This window comes from Seriola aureovittata, chromosome 14 (genome assembly GCF_021018895.1).
Source record: "Seriola aureovittata isolate HTS-2021-v1 ecotype China chromosome 14, ASM2101889v1, whole genome shotgun sequence".
Classification (NCBI taxonomy): domain Eukaryota; kingdom Metazoa; phylum Chordata; class Actinopteri; order Carangiformes; family Carangidae; genus Seriola; species Seriola aureovittata.
Genome location: NC_079377.1, coordinates 21,776,305 through 21,797,891, shown reverse-complemented (window position 1 = coordinate 21,797,891; position 21,587 = coordinate 21,776,305). Strand labels below are relative to the sequence as shown.

Below are 21,587 nucleotides of genomic sequence, written 5' to 3'. Positions count from 1 at the left end.
CAACGCAGTGCAGCTGTGTGACTCATTTATGTGTTTGTATGGCACAAGGCAACGAGCTACTGTATATCAGACTTCAATCTGATCGGATCAATGAATCGTCGGTATGTTGACAAGGCGTATTCTTTAAGCCTTGCAGCAAACTGAAGGCGAAGTTTTGCATGCTCCTGTCAGCGCTGTTACCTGCAACACTTTGTGCACTCACTGCAGCTGGAGGACAACAGAAGGAGGGGATGCCCCAAGGAGATGGTGAGGCAAAACAGACTGTAGTTTCCACCTCTGCTCACCAGCACAAATCATTACAAGCACAACTATATCATTCTTGAAAACTCTCTACTGCATCTTCAGTCCCCCGCTCTATTTCTGTAATGATTTGAATGGCTGTTGCGGTTTTGGGTGGATTTCTTAAAGTCATATCCGAAGCGTTGATATATTTGTCAGGGCAGGAAAACAGAAACCAAATGGGAGAGGACAGTGAAGACACAGTATAATCATATGTGAGCCTTAAGATGATTATTTATGAGCTCAGGCTGAGTGTCCATTGTTTCCGTGGCGTGACCAGCTGTGGATCTGTCACACAGAAGGATGTAGAGTCTCCAGCCCTTCACACAGCAGACCTCCTTTGTCCTGGTCACAGTCATTAGGGGACTTTGCCCCCCTGCTGTTTCAAGACCCCCACGCGCATCACACATACGAACACATACCTCCAACATCCAAATGCTATCTGGGTGCCATTCGTTTGGCCCTTTCAGCAATGTTCAGTACAAGCTGAGCTGACAGTAAATGACTGTATTCGGGAGCAACTACTGTCTTTTAATTCTTAGATAATTCATTTACTTTCTTTCTTTCTTTCTTTCTTTCTTTCTTTCTTTCTTTCTTTCTTTCTAACAATATTGAAACTAGAGGGTTTCATTTTTTATAGACCGAAATAAGATGAACACACCTTTTAATTCCATAGTAACAGGTGTAACTGGCTTTTCTCAGATCACAGACTGGTGACAGTCATCAGAAGCAGCAGCTTGACTGAAGGTGTGGCGAGTGAGTTATTAGCACACATCATTGTCACAGAGGTAAACAATGGTTTCCAAGATAATTAACCAGTGATGTATAAAAAAAAAAAAAAAAAAAAAAACAGAAGGTCTTTTAAAAAGAAAATTCCCAAATACAAAAGTCTTTCAAACATATCTCAGGATCAAGTGTTGTACCAGATCACTGACAGCAAGAAAACTCATTACATAATGACCTAAAAAATCCAACAGTAGTCTATATACAGCTGTTCCTGGTCTCTCTCTTTCTCCTCTCATCCCAGTGGAGGCGGTTGGCTCTGTCAGAGGTTTCTTCCTGTTTTTCCTCTCCACTGTTGCCAAGTGCTTTCTCATTGTGGTAATTGAATTTAATTGAATTGAAAATTAAATTATATTGATTCCAGTAGCCTAATACAATACACTTTCAGTACACACATATAAGGCTAGATGTATAGTACATCTACAGCTACAGAAACTATTCACTCTTTACACATTTTATGTTGTAGATTTAATTTGGAATTAATTGAATTGCAATTTTTGCCCATCTATCTACACTAAATAATCCACAATGACAATGCAAATGTGGGCCTATCAAAAAATAAATGTCTCATTTAAGTACTGTGCTCAGGTGCATCATCTTTGCTTGAATTATCCTTGACATGTGTCTAGAACTAAAACCTACATTATTGAACGGTTTTTACAACAGTAGACTCCGTAAACGTGTAAAATGGGCTGTAAACACACAAGAGCTTTTGTGGTGGTTGAGCTTGAGTGAGAAAACCCAGATGGATTATGGGAGATGTGGTCATTGAATGTAGACTATTTTGTGTCAAAACAATGAAAAGCGGTTCAGAGTTTAGCTCACACTGACTGACTGCTGTTGATTTTAGGTTTAGATTTAGGAAGTTAAGCTACCTCAACCGGTTTCTGACAGTAGGGCTGGTCTACCCAAACGAACGCTTCTTTATTTTATATTTAAAATAAACAAACTATTTAAATTACTTCTAATAAACGCGTGTGTGTGCGTGCGTGTGCGTGTTTATGTGTGTGTGTGTGTGTGTGTGTGTGTCTGTGTGTGTTGAGAGAGAGACAGAGAGAGAGAGAGAGCGCGAGCGCGAGAGAGAGAGAGGTGGGTGGGGGCGGCTCCGCCCAAAACAAATACGTCACCGTCTCATACTCAGATGAGAGAATTGGCTACACGGTGCGTTCAAGCCGCAGTCTTCGTTTGTCGGCGCCGGGAAAACGAGAGCTCCTCGCGGTGAAAAGACGACGGTTAGCCGCCGAAAAAAAAGTCGCATGGATGTATTTAACTTTTCCGCCGGTGTTGAGGTGACTTTGGGTTGACGAAGGACGGCTGGAAACAAGTGAGTTCACCCAGCCCCGGAGGAGTTTGTTTTTTTTGTTTTCTGTCAGGACGTAAAGAGGAGTTACTACCTTCATATCACGGGCGACCATATAACCGTTTACTGAGGTAACGTAGCCTGGAAGTTAGCTAGCGACGCACAACAGTGTGTGAATCTTCACTTAAGGAATACACATGCGTTTGAATAATGGGCATATGTGGTTGTATTTTTTGCTGATTATCAAAACTCAGTAAGGAGAAAGTATCTGTGAAGGTTCTCAGTCATCCAGGTTCACCGTTGTTAATGTCCAAGAAAAGTTATATCGAGGAAAAGTGGACTTGGTTGTGGATACGTGAAGTGTACAGTAGATACAACCAAGTCCAGTTGCCCTTTTAAGGGAAAGTCATGAAAGTACAACTTAAAACTCCTACTGTGAATTTACAGGGCTTTAATCAACAGTTTAAAGTAATTAATACAACAAAAATCCCAAACATCAACTGGTTTTAGTTTCTATTATTTGAAAATGTGCTGCTCTTCTCTGTTTAATATCATTTTAAATTGAATATCTCGCAGTTCAAAGTTCTCTGGAAAATTGTGACAATTATGTGACTAAGCAGCTGATCTGTTCATGGATAGATCATCATTATTATTGAATAGCTGAATGGTTGCTGCCCTGGTCAGTGTAAATACAAATTTATCACAGTAAGTGCCAAGTGTCCCTGAAACCTTAGAGACACAAAAACAAACAAATGAAGCACCCAATGTTAATCCAATATTTGAAGGAGACACCAGAGAGAATAAATTGTGAATGGTGCTTTTGTCTGCCAGTTGACTTTCATTTCTGGTAATCTATTTTCAACCCGGAGAACCTATCAATAGTCTCCTCTCCTCTCCTCTCTCTCTGATGCCATATGTGCTCTGCAAGATATAAGTTTTTAATCACATGAGCAACATTTTCCAGAGTTTCTGTGCAGATGTGTGTGTCAGCTCTGTAGCTCTGCTATGTTTAGACAGAGAAGTCCAAACCACACTTTGGATGAGTTGCCTCCATCCAGTCTAGAGTCTAAATTATGACCAGACAGTGAGCATTATGAAACAAGGTTAAGTTAAACCAAATTAAGACTAGAGATCATCTAGCCATGGGATCTCACCAGCCGTGAAGTTGATGTTCGGACCCATGAGCACTCAGTAGTTATTACTACATTATGATATGAGTAGTCAGTACTCATGGGTCGAACCACACCCAACTCGTCGAACTTGGCCTTCAGTTTGATTTCATCTACACACCTGTAAAGTTAACTGATGTTGTCTTGCAGGGGTGCGATATTATCACAGTGAATGTTTGTCCACAGACATACAAACACCTGCCATGGAACCCAAAATCATCTCTGTGGTAGTTCCCGCTCCAGTAGGTGTCTCCAGGACCACATTTTGCCCTGATAATATTCACACAAAGACACAAAAGGTGCAAACAATACCAGCTCTGCTGTCCCAGCTGGTAAAAAGAACAAGTTTTATTTTCAGAAAGCAGTCACACAAGCTGATTTTCACTTATGGAAACCTCTCATCGGATTGATTACAGATTGATTAGAGCTATTATCTGGAAAATACCAAATTTGATGATTTGCTGTTGTGAGGTAGTTTGGCTTCTCCCATCACAAATACCAAACCATGTATATATTATCTTGGATATACTTTTTGTTTAATTTATTTATAGCTTACTGTTCACTCCATTAATGACATTATTTTCTTGTGACTCTTCAGATGTGGCTAATTTCTGTTACTTTGCATCTTCTTCCTGTCCTGTGTGGTTATTAGTAGCTTGTGATACAAGTGGCTCAATACAGAACAGTATGTATGTCTTGTGATGACCAGCCAAAGATAAAGGAAGTTAAAATGCCTGTTGTTTATCTGTGTTTGTACGGATGAGTGTACCTAGTGGTTGCGCTTTTAAGAGATCTAGGTAGCTGCTCATTTATGTATCAAGTTGCTGTGGTAGAGACAGAGATACTGGCCACTCATTTTCTATCAATTTCATGAGCACAAAGCTCAAACAAGAGCGTCTAGTGCTGTACTGTATTATTTGTGTTGGCCGAATGGACTAACACAGACGCTTTGGTCATCTCAAAGCCATGTCAGTGATTCACACATAGCAGACACTCTGCATAATTGGCCAATGATTTCTCCACATAATTGTGTAGAGTGCTTACTCCTCCAGCTCAGCAGCAGGCAGTGAGCACACACGAGCTCTACTCTCCTGCTCAAGGACACTCTGACCATCAGGGGATGTGCATTCACCTGTTGATTAAATCAAACCGGTGACCTTTTGGAATCAGGACATTTTCTCTACCTCCTCTGATGTATTTAACTTATCTATTGCTCTTCTCAGTTCTACTCCAGACATTCCTGATATTGACTGACTAACAGAATGGATGTGGAGACCAACAGCAATGAGTAATAAGAGCCATCTACTTAAGGCATGTAGTTTTTTCCAGGAATGTCGATGTGTGTGCAAACAGAAATGTCGGAGGCAGGTTGATTATTCATTAGATGGATTTGCATGACTGGATGTGCAGAAAACAGGCTGCTTAAGTTCCAGACTGTTTGTTTTTAGCTAAGCTAAATCCTCCCTAGTGTACCACATAGCAGAGAGACTCTGTAGTCAGTACAGTTTAACAAAACATAATTTTTAATAAGCATTCAAAGGCATTACATGTAAAATACATTTGATTTTCTTAAGTGTTAAATGAGGTACTGAAGGCTTCAGTGTCTCCTTCTGATTTAAAGCTCTGGCTCTTCACCAGTCTTTATTTCATTTCAAGGATTTCAAGGTCAGTCATTTCAGAACATCCCAAATGGGAGACCCTGGGGGTACCCAGGGGTGCTGCTAATTATGGGGACATCCCATCAGGTCTGTACTATAACCACATTTTCGTCATTCATGTTGACACAGAAATCTGCAGTGTGCTGTGTAGAGAGACTGTCACACAGTACCAGTCTGAATGTGCTTACTTGGTTGTTCTTTATCGCATCGAATACACCACAGAACAACAGAAAAACATTTACAGTTGTGCATTTGGAAAGGTTACATGAAAACAACCAACATCGCCTTGTTAACTTTGCTAATTAGCTGGTAACAAAGGGAAAGTTTAGATTATTGCAGAACAGAAACACTCAATGGTCGTCAGGTTCTAGAGATCCTGTTGCCAGTGGTTGTTTCTCGTTCCTATCTTTCCTCTGGTGTCAGCAAGAGAAACAGTCCACAACTAAATCCAGCCTAATCCAGCCCAGGTTCAGCTCACATTAGTGGGAAACCACAGCAGGAATACAGCTACTTGGCTCCACCTGACTGCTGCCAGCAGCTTTGCTGAGCTGGTGTTACCGCTGCGTCTGAAATTCTCTTCTTGGTGTCTTAGCATAGTTGGCCAGATGAGAAGATTCATTTCAGCTTGATCTCTGCACGTTCAGTAGAGTGACAGTGTATCTCAGCTTTAAACAACTGACCTTCAGTAACTATAAAACTGTCCTACTTAGATGATACAATTAATTAGCTCAGAAGTCGGTCACCAACACGTCTAGCGGTTTAGTTTTTTCAAATACAAGAGCCTATAAACCTGCAGCTAACAGCGTTACTGAGTATGTGCAGTCACGAAGCACAGCTGTGACTGACTACACAGCTTTTGGTCAAGAACACATTCCACTGCACGTGCTAACTGCTCTGTACACCACAGTGGCACGTTTGCAGTTTCCACATGTGTTAAATACGACATCTAACCAAGACAGCTTTGGAGGCTCATTAATCAGAGTTCGGCTCAACAGTTTTCCTCTCTGTGCTGCACCAGGCTTGAACACATCCTGGATCTGTTAGGCGCAGGAAGCATGAATATAAAACTGATATCCACCTCCTTTTCTGAATATGTGTAAGACAAAAAGTTTTAAGGCTGTATAACATGTGGGCCTAATTATCACTTCCACTATACATTTGAGAATTCATGCTAGCTTGTCTAAATATACATTGATAATTATGAAATAAACTGTTCTACTAAACTAAAAGCCTACTTTTTGCAGTGATTATATTCAGTGTTTAGTATCTAGAGCAGCAGTTGTAGTTGAGATAGGTGTGTAGCAATACTTCATCCACTATTTCTCAAGTCGTGAAAGGTCATCCATAATTATCCCACCCTCTCCCTCTATCCATTAACTTCTCAACTGGCTAAAGTTTTCATAGTTTTTTTACCCAAAGGGAACAGAAGTTAGCAATGAGCATAGTACCTACAGCATCAGTTGTAGTTAATTCACACAAAAAAAAAAACAAATTAGAAATTCCTTAATGTCTAGTCATCTGAATTTTAGATTAGAAATAGCAGGTTTATTTTAAATTGCAGATGACGACTGTAAAACTTAATCAAATTTGTGTTTGTCAAAGTCAGAACCAACTGCTGTTAAGTGCTTGGCTGCCATTATTTTCTTGGATCCATTAATAACAGCTTACAGGAATATACTGCGGCAACTAATCCATAATGTTAAAGCCATTTTGCCGACAGCAGTAGCTCTTGACCATGGCAAATACATCAGCGGGTTTAATGTCTTTAATGGCGAATGGAAAATACAAACTGACACCAGTATTATACTATAATGGCCAATGCACACAGAGAGCCCTTATGTAAGCGATACCTCACATGTACTCAGTGCACTGAGAAAAGTGAAGTTAGTTTTAAGTTAGTGCATTCAGACAATTGGAGGACAGTGACATGGGTGTTGTGTCGGCTCTGTACTCCCAGTTTAACTGTAGGATGTGACACTGTATGTGGGTTGAAAGCAGACAGTTGGTGTTTTGCCAGGCTTCTACCGCAGCGATTTTTCAGTTCCTGCTCGTTTCTGCTCGTCTTCGTCCTCTCAGTCTCTGTGACTCAAGAGCAATCAACAATTTTGCCCTCAAAAAAAAAAAGAAAAAAGATTTGACTTTTGCCAAAAATATAAGTGAGTAAATCATTCAGTTGTCAGATTTTCTTAACAAACATTTGCTGGTTCCTCAAACATGAGAATTTGCTATTTTTCCTTGTTTCACGTTATAATAACCTGAATTATTTGAGTTTTGAACTGTTGGTCTGACAAACAAAAGCAATTTGAAGAGTTCACCTTGAATTGAAGGAAAATGCAATGGGTATTAATTAATTAATTAATTTTTTGACTTTTTGTGGACTAAATGTTTGTCAGTAAATTGGAATAAAAATGACTTCCTGAATAATTTATATGGAAAATAATCGTGAAATAACCATCAGTATCAGCCCTAGTTGCCTTGATTGTACGTTGAAGACCATTATTCTGCTGCATTCTCGTAAACATTAAAGCACTGTTTATGAGAGTTGTAATGTAATTTGAATGTGAGCAACATAAAACGTGAGGCACTTTAAACTCATTGTGATAACATTGCAATGCAAACAAATCACTGTTCTGACTGATTTTATTTGTTGCATCATCACATATAAATCTTTAGATGTAGTATTAGCTGTTATGTTCCATCAAACTTGGAGTTTTGCAAAGCTTTTCATTATGACATTATGTCTGTTAAGAAGTCCCACTTGTTAGCATCGTATATTTAGCACCAGGAGGAACCCTTGCGTAGTTGTTTTCCAGTGCACTACCAGACTGAGTGGAAAGGAAATGAATTCAGGGAGTAGATTGGCTGGGGAAGTCGGAATATGATGAGGGAAAATGAGCTTGAGAGGTAGTACACACAGTGTGACACAATTATGACAACAAGACGTTGCTCAGAGCAACCTGGAAGAAGATAATGACCACATCCGAGCACAACAGAGACATTAAATCTCTAAATATTTATAATAAAACTTAATGAATATTTTACCTCCCGCAGAAGTTTAAGAGAGTCCCAGCTAGGTTTTTTCTACTGGGGGGACTTAACAACCTGTAGCTTTACGTGTAGCTTCTGTCACAGAGGTTCTGCTTTTGTTTCCATCCACTTCAGAGACATGTTCCTGGGATTCAGTTTCAGCACTGCGCGGGAGGTGATACTAAATCCAGTGTCCTTGTACTCTCGGGGGGGAATAGAGTGCAACATGGATTGGAATTAATAACACAGGATATGTCGCGTAACACTGCAAGGAAATGTATCTCAGTATACAGGCAATATTCTGATTGTATCCGACGTGGGTTTTGTTGCCTTTTTATACGTTTGTCAGTGTGAACTGTGGATTGTAAAGTGTTGGAGTATGCTTCTATCTTAACTACATATTCCAGGCAATGTTGGTGTTTTCAGAATCAAGTCATTTTTCATTTTCATTTTTTTCCACCATTTACTGGGGCAGTATGGCCAAAGTTACATTTGATTTTAGGGCTGCAACTAATAATTATTTTTATTGTAGAATAATAATTTTGTTTCTAAAACGTCTTCAAATGTTTTGTCTTGTCTGTGTATTCAGTTTTGAGACAGTGGCGGTTGTGTTCCTCCTTTCTGTTAACGGTTTGGCTGGATTCACACAGTAGGGTTGATGAGGCAGGGCTCAGTGCTTGGTTCAACAGGATATGAGTGTTTGGAGACGGGGCGGTCACAGATCAAGTAGTGTACCACCCAACATTGTCATAGGCAATGAAAAAAACGTAACAGGCATTTTGAGTTTTTACATTGAAATCACTGATATGATACAAGAACATCAGTAGAAATCAATAAGCTCTTATTTACCAGAGAGTTGGACACGTTAACTCAGATTGAAACCCTGTGCCCTATTGTTTGCACCCTTCCTCCCTCTTTCCTGCCCTCAGTTCCTGAGGATGTATAACATTATTTAGCCATTTATAGTTCATAATTTGGACATAATTCCAGATCTACCACTTCCCTGCACAGGACCCAGTCCAATTTCCTCAACTTGTCTCCAACTGATTTCTTTGTTTGTAGTGTTTGTTTGGTATATTTCTAGTATTTGGGTATATTTCCAGTTTTGCTGGTCCAGGGTAGGAGCTTAAATCAGTTTGATTCAATGCAAACCGGCTAAACCGACAATTGTTGTTATAACAAATGAAAAAGCTGCGTACATGAGCAACGTGTGCCGACAGCATCGCAGCGCTAAATCCAACTTGCATTGCATTGGTAATTAGCAATATGACAACTTCATTATAATATTATGTTTGTTTATAGACGGACTCACAGAGCCACTAGTGTCTGACGAGCTTTGCACAATTTCTTGCCGAGCTGAGGCGGGTAACATGAAGGAGATCGAATTTTAGTACTGGTGGTTGGGATACAAGTTTAGAGGTGCCAAGTGGACAGGAGCTGCTACACTCATTCGTGGTCCGGTGTCTGACTTAATATCAAACTGATTTGAAAATCTTTACACCAACCCAACCCTAGTTAAGCGCAGTTGCAGGACACATATGATAGACACTAGCTGTACCGTACAGAAACTTCAGTGTACTGTTGAGTAATGTGGTCATCATGCGTGCAGCTCGTTGTGTCATGTGAGAAGCGGGGAAATGTAGATGTTCAGGTGGTTGTGACTGAGCTAGCGCTCACTCAATGATCTGACAAGAAGATTATCACCTCTTTAGATTATTAGTGTGGTAGGTGCTGAATGTAAGTGGTTTTAACTCATACACACTCCAGCTCTTTGACTTTCAAAATAAAATTATTTTATGCAACTGCAGCCTGGTCAGCTTTTATCCCTCTCTCTGCTTGTTGTAAGTGCTCCATTTGTGTAAATATAATTTATCCAGGAAGTCGCAATAGATCACTTAAACAGCGTAATGAGACCATTGCCTTCCTCACTGCATTACCATTAGTTGCATTTCTGTAAACAACGCCGCTGTGTCCGTGTGTGTCCTTTTCCATACGTCCACACCCTTCCTAGTCTGCCTCGCCCCTCACCTTGCGAGCTATTCGTTTGATGTTTTCTTGTTTTCCTGTTTGTTTGAAAAGAAGCTCTCAGTACTGCCCAGAGACTCTTTCTCTGGTAATCTCTTTGCCTTCCTGTAATAACTGATGTCATTAGTTGCAATTGCCGTTTTCCACTGAGAGGCTGAACTACCACATAGACCACAGCTACAGAGTCGGCTTTTTGTCAGTCTGTCTTTAATGTATAAAATTATTGACTGCAGAAAGTCAGCACTGTGGAAGTAAAGTCCTTCTTTTTGCCTCTTGGTTGTTGCCTTATGTGCCCAAAAAGGCATGCAATAAAGGTAGATATGCATCAGCATTTAAGATTAAATTGCATTTACCAGTTGCTTTGTAATATTTTGCTCATATCTCATACTGCTAGCCCACACTGCCCCCCTCAAGTAAAAGTATATTACTATATATTCTTTGTTGGAAAAAAAGAAAAAGAATGACCTCAGTGACACTGTTAAATGTTCTTAAAGAAACACTAATCAGTACTTCTATAACAGTGGGTGAAATCGCACTTCAGCAGAGCTTTACAGTGTCTTTCAGCTCATTGTTTTGATTTCTGATCTACACCACCTGCCCAGCACCAAACGGCAGACAGCCAGGTTAGCTATAGCTGGTGAGCATGGTGGGGGGTGCTGGTGGAGACCAAAAAACAGAGATAACAGGAAGTGAATGTTTGACTTTCATTTACCATAACTCCAAATGACAATGATAATGCTGCTCCATTTCGGATGGGTGTGTAATTAGTAAACTGTTCCTGGAAAGGACTATAAAATCAATTAATGTAACCACAGCTTTGCAAAACAGGAAGTGACCTGGACCTTTCTGTGCTGTAGGTTATATAATACTGTCAAAAGGTGGATATTTAATTTAAAAAGATGAAACTTTGGCTCACAATTTGATGGACAAGATGTATTAAGTTAATTCCACAACAATAATGGATGTACCGCTGCTTATGATGCCATTAATTATAATCCTGGTTATCTGTTGTATCTCAATACTCCACAGTTAATAATCTTGATATACTCATGGCAGTATGTAGTACAAGATGAAATATGTACTCAGTGTCTTTGTTGTTCAGGTCACACTGTGAGTCGTGTTCGGTTGAATGTTTGTGTAATGCATTAAATGAGCTTTGACATGGACAGGAATGGCGCTTTCACACTTTTCATTCCAATCATACGCACACACACACACACACACACCCGTCCACACACACCCCTTTAAATTTAGATTAAGTGTGAGTGAATGAGTCACGGCATAGAGAGAGGCGACCTTTAGCATATGGAGTCAGAGTGGCAAGTATTTGTTGATAATGAGTAATTCCATTCTATTTTAAGTTTGTGTGTGTGAGAGCGAGTGGGAGAATTAGATAGAGAGGAGGGTGATGCAATTGATGCAACTTTCTCGTTATTTCACAACTAGTTTGTAGAACATTGTGGTTTATAGACAAATACATCGTTATGTGGTCGATTGTCACTTAAGATACTGGAAGAAAAGAACAATGCGGCAGCCGGTCTGCCCCAGTTGTTTTGATTTTCATCATCCCTCAGCCAGAGTGCCTGGCGTCATGCTCTCATGTTGTAATCTATCTCTGCAGCGCTGAGTGCTGCTGAAGTGTCATTGGGCAAGACACAGGATCCCAATCAGCTGCAGGCACATAGCTGACCTGATCTCCGCAGGGTTCAAAGACTGATTTCCTTTATTCAGGAAAAATAGACAATTTTTTGCATGTTACTTAATAATCTCTTGAAGGTTATTTAACAAATTTATCACATTGATGGAAGATGTGGCTAATTTGCAAACCAAAATGAAACCAAAACCCCCGTTATGTGTGACTTTTAGTTGCTGACGAACAAGAATCCAGCCACCAGGACTAATTTTAAAAGCCAACGCAATCATCAGTCAAGCCCACGTGTCTCTGACTGGCTCTAACACATGAAGTGGGACCTTTAGGCCTTTGTGAATACTGGGGATGACTGTCGATATTTGGTGTCCAGACTCCAGCTCAGGCAGCACCTCTCTTCGGTTGCAGCCCTCAGGCTATTTATGGTGCTCTTCTCTTCGCACCATGTCGCCATTAGGCCCACATTCCCTCATGCCGAAACATCCTCTTATAGTCTCCTGACCGGGGTCAAGTGGCGCTCAAAAATATCTCTTTGATAGCTATAACATACGCAAGTGAAGGATGGAAACAAGGAAAGTTTATTTACATAGCACAAATCCATGCATAAAGACAGTTGTAAGTGCTTTGTGTAATAAATGAAATACATAGAGAGATTAGAAATGTTATACTTACAATAAATGGAAATGAGTTCTAGATGTAACATGTTCTACAAGACAAAGAGCTGGTGAACCAGAGTAGCTGAACATCTTTTATATTCCTGATCAGGGTTGACGGGCCATAATCTTTAATGGAAGAGATGATTTGTTTTTGTAATCAAAGATGCTTTTATTCAGAAGCCACATGTGGGACAGATATATGCAAAGCCTCTGACAGTATTTCAAGCAGATAAATTTTTAGCATGACATGGGTGCCTGGTGTGCTTTCCCTTCTATTTCTCGCCGAGGACGTCACATGGAACCCCACTGTGGAATTTAAGAAGTACAGCACGAGAGCAGCACGTCAAGTAAAGTAGGACTGCCCTACTTTTCTGGCAGTTTTGTTTGAAGAAATGACTTAAATAATCAATCGTTAAATAATTGCCTATCAATCGACTGATCGTTGGCAGCTCTGTGTCTGTTCTGTGGGCTGAGCTAGTGTTAATCGTGTACACACCCTCGCCTGCCGCTGTCCAGTGTGAGTGACTGTCAGCACAGCACAGCCGGGAGAAAAAACTGCAAATTGAACCCGATTCCAATTCACATACCCAACGCTTGTTAAGACTTGTTGCCAGGTGGAAGAGCCCACAGAGATATTATCAAATGTTAAACCACACACTGGCTTGAAACTTTTTTTTATCCATTATGTATCAGCAGCACACAGTTCAAACATTTCAATAGAACTGCAACGTTGCTAGAGGATATTTTTGTCCCACTACGGTTTTACCGCTCTGATTGGTCAGACGTCCCTTTATCTTCACTCTCCCCCCCTCTGTCAGTTAACAGTTGAACTTTGTCCAGCGACCTGACGTGGCCTTAGTGGTGGACACTTGTCTGCTGTGCTGCCTCCTTATCTGCTATCAAATACGCTCAGCAGTCAGCAATATGAGCCTGTGTTTAGCTCTCAGATATTAGCTGGTTAGCATGACAGGATGCCTTTTATAATGAAACACTCATTGTGGGTGCTGGGTTTGCAGATTGGCTAATAGTGAAACCAGGTAGTGCCTGTCAGTGCAGCTTCATTAGTTGTGTTCTCAGCTGCTATTATAAAGGTCCAGTTGGTGGGCTGGCTACAGGAAGTAAAATGTGCTGTATGATCTAAACTGAGAGCAGAATAATTTATTTGTTTTTAGATTACTAACATTTAACAGTCACTACGAAGTTCTTGTGCACTGGAAGGTTTTATTTGCAGGCATCAATAAAACCAAATAATCCATTCTGAATCGCTTGAAAAGTAAAAAGCTGGTTTTATGGCGCGGTTATTCAAAGCACTTCACAATCTGCCGCTCTGTCACACAAACGCCAATGGCAGCAAGCCACCGAGCGAGGTGCAGTTTGAGTTTAGTGTCTTGTCCATTGATTCTTTGACATGAGGACAGGAGCAGCTGGGAGATCTGAGTTAGTTATAAAAAGAAGATGGTACTGGATCACAAAAAGTGGATGTCAGGAAGATTCCTCTGACCTTTTAACCTTCTTCATTTAAGTAGAGGAAGAGAAACCAGGGAGGAAAGGTGGAAAGAACAGAATTTTAAGTTTAAGAAACACTTTTTTATTTTGTGAAGAAAGCAAGACAAACGGAGTGAAATCCCCAACACACAGCTCATATTTGGAGTCAGAGAATATCCTCTGATCGTACTTGTAACAGTTCTGGGTATAATCTTCAAGGGAATATTCCAGGGAGTTTTTTCGTGAACGGCGCATGGTGAAAGGTGATATCGTGTCATTATCTGCTGACTGCTCATATCTAACCAGCACAACCAGATAATTAATGATTAACAAAAACCCAGTCATGTGTGTAAAGGGAGTTTTCCACACCAGTGTCTTTGGTCAAAATGTTATTATAGTGTTATTTTTTGGTGTTTTACCCACCAGAGACAAAGTGAACCATTAATTGGTGACTGTGTCTGATGTTTATTTCAGATCCTGCTTGTTTCACAGTTCAGGTGCTGTTAGTAATCATCACTATTTTACAGTCTGTTGACAGCTGTCAGCAGTGTGGCAAATATACAAACTGAATAGTTATTGGTTGGTTTCTAGTCAGGCTGAAAATACATGCTTTGGCTGGGACTATACCAGCATGGTGTGTGCCCTGCTAATGTCCCCCCCCCCCCCCCCCCTCTTTATTTGGCTTCAGTCTTGTTTACACCTTGTTTGGATTTGATCACAATTGGGCAGCCCAGGGAAAAAAAAGACTTAAAAACAAGTACAACGTTTCCAAGAAGATAAGAAATGAAAATAAGAAATGTTATCACAAAAAGTCCATTTAAATTTGAGACATTTTTTAGCTCTTATCGTCGAACAGCCACAGTTTAGATGGATCATAGATTAGCACACTTCCAGTAAAGGGGTGGTGTTCTTGACATGCCTCATAGAAAACATTAGATAGGTGTGATGCCAGGTTGGACCTTCAGCTCCTCCAGCTGTGCAGATGTGTGTGCAGCAGCATGTTTACATGATACCATGACTTTAAGCCCTTTAACTTTGCCTTGAAAACAGCTATTAGACGAGTTTCTGGTTTCTGCGCTGGGAAAAATGTGTCTCCAGTTTTTTTTTTTTTTTTTTGGCCTGAAGTGCTTATGCTGGTGTTCGACTTTTTGGTGGTCAAAGGTCAAAGGTCAAGATCATGTGACCTCACAAAACAAGTTTTTGGCCTCTTTAACGTAATATCCCAAGACGGCCTTGAGGGAATCTCCTCAGATTTGGCACAAACGTTCACTTCTGGATGAGTTTGGATGACAAAGGTCAAAGTTCAAGTTCATGGTGACCTCATGTGAATGTGATATATCAGGAACGTCCAGAGGGAATTTCATTACATCTCTCACAAACATTCACTTGGACTCAAACGTGAACTAAATACAGTTTGGTGGTCAAAGGTCAGTGTGACCTCACAAAACAAGTTTTTGGCCTTGACTCACAAATTCCTACTCTAATTATGACACAAATATCTAATAGTTAACCTATTCCTAGACATTTGTGTCATAATCAGAGTGACGCGAGTGATGAAGTGATGACGTTTTATATCCAAGTGGTCAAAGGTAAACTTTCCTGTGACATCATAATATTCTGCAGAAACACTTCTGTCCATCATCCAGCGCTGTAACTGAGGAAGGGGAGATTGTGAACACATTTCCTGTAACTTGACGGTTGGTGGAGGGATACGACCCGATTTAAATCAGCTTAAAAAAAACAAAAGGAAACGGTTCAGCAGCTTTTCAGAATTAAGCTCCTCACAGCTGTTGACATGCTTGTTCTTTTGTCTGTTTTCAGGTTCAACCCTCCTCCTGCTCCTTCCCTTCCCTTCTTCATCCCCTCCCCCCACTGGCTTCTGTTCCCCAGAGGGCAGAGCTAAGTATGGGGTAAGAGAGTCGAGAGGGGACGCAAAGACGAGACGCGCTGAGGAGGCCCACACCTGCACAGGTAAGATTCCACACTGTGAACAGGTCCATGAGTCTCTAACACGCAAAGTGCTAGTTTCAGACCGACGCAGTTGTAATTTTTCCATCCAGCACCCACATTGTTTAAAAAGCAAAAACACTTGTGCTTATCTGTGCGCCCATGGTCTTAAAAAGGAGGTGTGGTCAGGCTCATAGTTGGCACATTGCTATCTTGGGGCAGCTGAAAGTAATCAACCAACAAAAACCTGGTCTTGAGTCAGTGGCGCAGTATTTCCCTGCTATTAGGGCGCATTGTCAAGAGAGTAACGTGCAAACATACACGGGCCTTTACTTCAGAGCAACTGTAGAGCTGTGAGCAGAACATTATTCAGTCAGCCCCTCTTTGCCCCTCAGAGTCAGAGTTGCAGCCTCTGTCAGGACTGGGCTCACTGGTCAGGACTGGGCTCACTGGTCAGGATTGGGCTCACTGGTCAGGACTGGGCTCACTGGTCAGGACTGGACTCACTGGTCAGGACTGGACTCATTGATCAGTCACAATATGTGATCAACTGACCGCAAATAGAAGCTAATTCTGTAAAACACTGAAACGCTATAATAGCAATATGCTGAGGTGCAAGTGTGCCTGGCTTTTAAAGGGAATGGGAGATGTCACTGTGATTGGTTTATTGAGTGTTACACCCAAAACACTCCCATGAATAATTGAGAGATTAAGTACAACCCTTTGAACCGTGCACTTTGAGCAGCGAGTGTTTTTCCAGCATTAAAATAGCAATACAGACATGGACACGCCCTCGCTTCGGACCAGCTTTGGATCTTTAAAATAGAGCCCTCTCTCTCTTATGCACACATACACACACACACACACACACACACAGACACACACACACACAGACACACACACTTAAAACCAGCTAATGCTATTGTTTTCTGCTGTCTCTCGCCCATCCCCCAGCCAGGTGAGACACTCCACCTCATTTTATCAGGTACACACCACAACAGTCAATCACAGTCTGGCATTGTCCAGTAGTTTGCTGCCAGATCTAATCAATGTGCCACAGTCCTGCTGTCTGTGCTGATCACTGACACTGCAAACAGCATCAAAGTCCATCTGGCCCAGTGTTATTGTACAGATCCAACCTGCACCATCCATGATTGTTGAAAATAGTCTGTTAGTGGGGAGCCCTACAAACACCGCCGGGTTAAAGGATTCATTTCACATTATTGATTATTCAAAATGAGACCATAACAGCTGAAGTTGGTAACTTCTGGGAGTTTGTGCTGTTTTTTGTCTCACAAAATGTTCACTACTGACCTACAGTGCAACCAGAGAACCTCAGACAAAAGAAGGAGAAGATTCACTTAGAATTACTACAGAAACCCGTTTTACACAGAAATCCCAAGTTAACAGAATAAGTGTCTCATTTATATTACTGTTTTCTCATAGATTAGCTTGTCAGTACCATGGAGAGCATTGAACCAAAAAATAAAAAGGATCCAAACCAGTGACGCCAAAAAGCTTCTTCTGAAGCTGCCTCCAGCTGGAGCTTTAAAGGCAGGAATATTTTTTCTACATGAGAAAGCTCAAGTCAAAGTTTACACAGGTGGGTGTAGGGTTGTTATGGATGGTTAACTTGAAGATCGTGTATGTTTACACTAGTTTGCATTGACTAACACACAAAGAATTTCCTGATTTCTAACCAACCCAAATAACATCACTGTCAATGTAAGCACAGTGTTGCACAAGTGCTGTTAATAAAAGGCATTTCATGTCTGTTAACTCTTTTATAGCACAGCCTCAGGAAATGTTTGTATCTGATTGTTTTGGAGCTCCATGTTAAGATCAGGGCATTCATAAAACGGGTCTACATCAGTGCTGCAAATGACAGCAGCTGCATAGTGATGGTTTAATACCATAATTCTAAACTCACTGAAGCTGGATTTATACTATTGCATTATAATGTACCTGCGTTGGTCACATGCCTAGCCTCTCGATACACCGTGAGATACGCCGTGCTGTCTCCCCAGAAATGTAACTACCAATCGGGGCAAAAGCGTCAACAGAGATACCCCATAACAACAACAGCTACTGTGATTAGATGACCTTCACTGTCATGGCAACAAAAACAAACACACAGTTAAGGTTGTGGACCAGTCATGGATGAAAGAAACAAAACTATTGGCTCACACAGGAAACAAACTGTCATCGATCCATCTCTCCACCCAACCTCCTCCTCCGCGGACGTCAGGCGACTTCCTCTTTTAACCCCGTCATAATTACTCTGACAGTCACTAGAGGTCGTATAACCATTAATCATAACTGTGGGTCGTAAAAAGCAGAGTCTGAACATCTTGTTGCACCGTTATGGCTTTTGCAAAAATCTGCAAAGAGACGACCACAAGTTTAAAACCACAGCAGCAGCCTGACGGAAAGTTGGGGGTCTGCATGTGAATATTGGCGGAAAAAACACTTAACGTTAACTTGACAACTTAATGTGATGAAGACTCCTTCAGTCTGCTCTCACAGCTGAGGCAAAGTCTTCTGCCCAGCCACAGATGGTCGGTCTGGCTGGTGCAGGTAGGTGTATGTGAAGCCTCAGACTACTGACGGTTAATTAGACGTCGACGTCTGGAAGCTTTTGTCTTGTCAACATGTTGTTTAGCTTTCATCTTTAGAACCCCTCCCCACCACCAACACCAGCTCATTTCCCAGAAGTCTTCTTGTTTGTATGGGGGAACAGCGGACAGGAAAGCTTAATTATCCATGAGCAAAAGAGAACGAAAAGGGGAGGGGGGGGGGGGTGAAGAGGAGAGGATATGTCTGTGCCTGGTGTTGTTGGTGATACAACACTGATGCACAGTCAGGATTATCTATCATCATCTTGTGTTAATGTTACTTGCCTTTTATCTCAGTAAATATGAAATTCAAGAGAAAGGAGGGAAGATGGCAAGGAGGAGGAGGATGAGAGGAAAAGGGGAGGAGGTAAACAGGACAGGGAGTAGGAACGAGAGCAAACAGGAGCGCAGCAGTGCAGACCTGTTGCTAGGAGGCTGAGAGAGCAACACAATACAGCGGCAGGAAGGACACATGCAGCGGTGCAGAGGAGGGAAAACTGTCTGTTATTCAGTTTAACTCGTCAGATAGAGTTTGTTCACAATTTAAACAGTTTACGTTTCATCTAGTGTTATTCATATTTTTAACAAGTGTCAGGGAACAAAAACTTTTCATAACATTTCCTTTTTGTGTGTGTGTGTGTGTCCTGTTTCTTTATTTCCGTACCTCTTTCTGTCTCTCTCCAGTTTGCATCATGATACCAATCGCTGGGATTTCCAATCGATTAGTTGATCAAGAGAAAACGTTGTTTCAGTAATTTTTCAACAAAAAATGCCAATTATGAAGATTTTCCGCGTTTTTACCACAGGATAATGAATTAAATATTTTTTGTACATTTGGTTGGATAAAACAAGTTCATCATTTGCTGCTCTGGCAAGCTGTAATGGGTGTTTTTGTCCACATTTTGATATACTACAGACTAATCAATACTCAATTATTCAAGAGAGTAATGGGAAGATGTATAAGATCTATTATGAAAATAATCATTAGTTGCAGATATTCCCATGAACTTGCCACGACATGCAAGATCATGATCCTGATGTTTCCTCTAGCTCTAACATGAAGTTGCTATTTGTGGTTTTAGGTGAAATGTCTCAACAGATTTTGGATGGATTGCTGTGCAAAAATCATCCCCTGCAAAACTGTAGACTTTTCTTTCTTTTTTTATGACATGGATTTGATTGAAAGAGTCATGATAAAGACTTAAACTGCCCCTGAATGACAGTATGAATGTAATATTTCGCAGATGCTGAGACTTTTTGCTCGCAGAGCCCACCCTCTGGTCTGTTGGCTTAGCTTCTGAGGAAAAGCTGCATGGTTACTGCCATTTATCATATTTTTTATCATCGGGCCTTCATCGTTTTCTTTTATTGATTTCAAATAGCTGTTTACACAGGATATATGCAGTCTGAATCGTTCAAGCAGCATGTTTTATTTTCTGATCATCTGGCCTAGAAAGAATTTCACAGTTGTAGTTTATCAATAACTTAATGAAAACCCTGCAGTGGTCCGAGATGATGTACAGTTGATCTGGCTGCATAAAAAGGAGGAAGTTAAATGGTATGAGACGCCCAGAAACAGAGGGGAAGAGGGCAGAACACAAGCATTTAAAGTAAGAAGTGAAAAGAAAGTGAGCAGTGAGAATGTTATCAGCGAGGATGTGCGAGTCTGCCAAAGTAGAAACCTGAGGCGAACTCAGAACTTCCTGAAAGACTGTATTGTCTGTTCAAACCCACATACCTCCGTGTTGTCCTCATTTCTTTTTTCGGTTTAAGTGATGCTGGCCAAACAGTGCAAAATCCAGAGTGGAGATGCATCATCTGGCCTCCAAGACATTGTCCTCTGCTATTATCTGGCTTTAGATAAGTTAACACTATGACATCAGCTGACAAAAGACACGTTTCCAGTACCAGAGATCTTCCAACATGACCTCTTTTTTTTTTTTTTTATAGTGTCTAATTGTCTGATTGTTTTATTGTATTTAGTTTGAACCGTTGCCAGAGCTACCTGTTAATGTGTGCTTGATGGTTGTGATAACTGCCCTGCTGGGTAACCTGAAATAACATCTGTTGGTTATTGATTTGCAAGGTTTGCCCAATGATTTTCTGACTTAATGTTACACCGTGGATAAGCACAAACACAACGCTAGAAGATGTAGTGGGGTAGCAAGGCAGCAGTGGCTAACAGGAAAGGATCTGTGACGTGACATGTTGTTAGAGACAGTTTCACAGGTTTAAGCCGAGTTGGTAAGCACCGCCCTTCTGGAGTCTGTTTGAGGAAGACATTAGCTCTTGTTTTACATAACATCTGAGCACAAACCACTGATATGAATCCAGAGCACAGGAACACATGAATGGAGGACAAATAAACATCCACAAAGGAAACACCAGATTGGGACTTAACCAATCGCAGCTCAAGTCAAGTCAGTTTTTATGTGTGTAGCAGCAATCACAACAGAAGTTATCTAAAGGCTCTTGAACAGGTCAATAATAATGTAATGATACCATATCGTAATGGTATCTATAATGCTCCTACTGATATAAGTAATAATAACCCATAACAAGTTGCATGCATCCTGTACATGTGGTCCACGAGGCGCCTGAAGCAAAAAGCTGCTGCACAGTGAACTATGATGGTAAAATTAGCAGAAACTGGAGGTTTGTCATTTGCTGTGTTAATTGATTTGATTGAATAATTTTCATGTGACTTTGTGTCAATGTGCTCTTTTAGTTGGATCTTCCCTTTCTACCAGTTCCTCCTCAACAGAGAGAAGAGTCATAAAACAACTTCACTATTATGCAACGCTGACTGCCGGTAAAAACATAAAAACAGCGATCACTATCTTGTTTTTCCAAAAATGGAGAGCACATGATCATTTACCTGAAATATCAATAGATGTTTGGCTGGAGCTGCTTATTGATCGACCAAACGTTGGACTTCTCCCATTGGCTGTTGCAAATTCCGAAAGATTCGGCACAAACATTTTCTATCATGTCG

At 40.9% G+C, this 21,587-nt stretch overlaps 1 protein-coding gene across 4 annotated transcripts in view; it reads left to right on the top strand.

Annotated features, from left to right (window-relative positions):
* Positions 1-21,587, top strand: part of b3gnt2b (UDP-GlcNAc:betaGal beta-1,3-N-acetylglucosaminyltransferase 2b) — a 30,980-nt gene that overhangs the window by 3,707 nt on the left and 5,686 nt on the right. Inside the window, exons 1-3 of one of the 4 annotated variants that reach the window (XM_056395535.1) lie at positions 2,168-2,386; positions 15,852-16,001; positions 21,321-21,404. The gene's annotated coding sequence lies outside the window, so the exon portion shown is untranslated. Of the gene's footprint in view, positions 1-2,167; positions 2,494-15,851; positions 16,002-21,320; positions 21,405-21,587 lie in introns of those variants that run through there. The other 3 variants (XM_056395533.1, XM_056395534.1, XM_056395536.1) reach the window with 3 other exon arrangements.